Genomic DNA, 2,792 nt, shown 5'->3' on the forward strand with positions numbered 1-2,792 from the left:
GTCATGGCTACACCATGAGGATGTGCTCTTTTAGGAAAGAGGCTACTATTCTGGTTTCCCTGAGATTGCTTTTCAGATTGCCTTTGCTGATAAACCATCTCATTAGCAATTTAAGGTAAGATGCCAGACTCTGAACTCAAGCCACTAACGTGCAAAAAGTAATTTCTTTTGCCAACCTTGAGAAAAATATGAAAATCTCCAGCTGAGGTTGGTGTAGCCTGCTAGGATGGTAGGACAGTATTTTCAATCAGTACAGCTAAATTGCCTGAACACATCTGTCTGAGTCTGCAGATGAGGCATAAAAGAGTATTTTTGTGTTCTTGCTAACAGTAATGATCTATTAGCACTTGTTTTAACAGTAAGGTTCTTTCTTGTTCTTTCTTCTCCTTTGTCTGCAATGTTTTTATTTAAAGGATTGGCCACTTCTTACCTCAGATGCAGCTTAAATTAATCAATACTCTATTAACTGCCCTGTCAGCCAAGAGGGCAAACCGCATCCTGGGGTGCACCAAACACAGTATAACCAGATGGTCAGAAGAGGTGATTACCCCGCTGTATTCAGCATTGGTGCAGCCTCACCTGGAGAACTGTGTGCAGTTCTGGACTCCACAATTTAAGAAGGATGTGAAGATCCTTGAATGCATCCAGAGCAGGGCAACAAAGCTGGTGAAAGGGCTGGAAAGAATGTTCTATGAGGAGCAGCTAAGGACTTTGGGTTTGTCTGGTTTGGAGAGAAGGCTGAGGGGCGACCTCATCACTCTCTACAGCTTCCTGAGGAGGGGAAGTGGAGGGAGATGCTGATGTCTTCACACTGGCATCCAGTGATGGGATGTATGGGAATGGTTCACAGCTGCGCCAGGGGAGGTTTAGACTGGACATTAGGAAACATTTCTTCACTGAGAGGGTGGTCAAACCCTGGAACAGGCTCACTAGAGAGGTGGTCAATGTCCCAAGCCTGTCAGTGTTTAAGTGGCATTTGGACAATGCCCTTAATAACATGCTTTAATTTAGTGAGCCCTGCACTGGTCAGTCAGGCAATTGGACTAGATGATCATTGTAGCTCCCTTCCAACTGAAACAGATTATTCTATTCTAGGTAAAAGTCTCTTTTTGGAATGGTACAGGTAGGCCTCCGCAATGCACTTCTGCAATGCATCTGAGGATTCTTCAAGATGACTATGTGTTTACATTGTATTTCGGCTGATAACAGAGTTTGTATAAACTTGAACTGTTTAACTAGGCTGCAGTTTAGTTCATGGTGAAGATGTATGTTAAAGTTCAAGTTGCAGGCTGCCACTAAAACAATGACAATTCTGCGTAAAACACAGAAGTACACACAACACCTCATAAAATGCTGCGGACTGATGGGCCATAGCTTTCTAAACTGTTGAAGAACTGTCAGCTTTATGAGAAAATTTACAGCAATTATAATTTGTATTTTTTATATTTCCCATTTAACTAAATAAAGACTTCTATCTTTTCTGTCCAGATCACCAAAATGATCCTGAAGTGCTTACATCAAGGATGTACTTTTGGCATAATTTTCATTCCCCCGTTTCATTAAGTGTTTAGACTCCAGGCACTTGTTATTCAGTTTTATAGGACTACCCCTTCCCTAATCCCTAAAAGGCTAGTCTGGATATTATCAACACTGCTCTTTGGATGCTTAAGGCAAGTGCAAGTAAAACACTCCCTCACAGGACTGAAACAATGAGATGAGGGTTTTCTCCACATTAGGAATGCTACCAGTGGAAATGAAGATACTAGTACAAACAGATTGGATTTAGGCATGTTGGGAGGAGTGGTTTCGTTTAACCAGGCTAGTTTAACCTCATTGATGGCAAACAAGCAGTGGGGTAAATGAAAACCCCACTTTTAAACAGAAAGTAGAACAGCAGGTAGCAGTTCACACTGCTTCAATTACAATGACCCAAAAAGGCAACCAAGCTGGTCACGCTTTTCCTCTCACCTGGCCTCTAATTGAAGGAGCATTTCAGGAACAGCAAACACCATCAGGCCCCTAACAAGGCACTTGGAAAAGATACAAGAGAAGAAGTCTGCCACAGCTGCCTGTAGTGAAAAGCTCAAAAGGGTATTGTCTTGATACATGGTTTATTCTAATAAATTGAGGGGGACGCCATCTTTGTACAGAAAAAAATAGCATTGTATTTGAGTGTGTCCAGGTTATCATTAAATACAGCTAAAGGTGTCAGTAGAAATATACCTTTGACAAGAAGGTTTCTCACAGATGACTCAAAACCACCTTACCAAACCGACAGCCCATCTGCATTTTTTTTTTTCCCCTGGAGATGCATGCGGGACAGAGAACACCACGATTTTGGCTAAAGGCTGAGTGGAAAGGACCGTTTGAAAACCCTCTCGTTAAGATCCCTTGGGGCCTGACCTGCTTTATTAATCGGTGCACTGGTTCCTCCACATCTGGGCGCTTCACAGACTTACTCCGGAGCTGTGCAGTGCTGCTCCTACGCTAGGAGAGAAGAAAAGAGTTTTGCTGTGACGTGTATGACTGAAACGTGTGGTATTAGTTGGGTAGAAAACGGTGACAAGAAGGATATGGCACAGCGACTGACAGTTTGGGTCGAGGGCTCCCGCCATGGAGGGAGAGGGTGGCGGCAGCAGCGACATGGCCCCGCTGCCGCCACCCTCTCCCTCCATGGCGGGAGCCCTCGACCCCTCTGCAGAACCGGCACCGGTGAGGAAATGAGCGACGCGGGGACGGAACTACACTTCCCGGCAAGCCGGAGGGGCGGAGGGAGGCGAGGGTGATCCCCT

The sequence above is a fragment of the Larus michahellis genome, chromosome 2 (genome assembly GCF_964199755.1).
Source record: "Larus michahellis chromosome 2, bLarMic1.1, whole genome shotgun sequence".
Taxonomy (NCBI): domain Eukaryota; kingdom Metazoa; phylum Chordata; class Aves; order Charadriiformes; family Laridae; genus Larus; species Larus michahellis.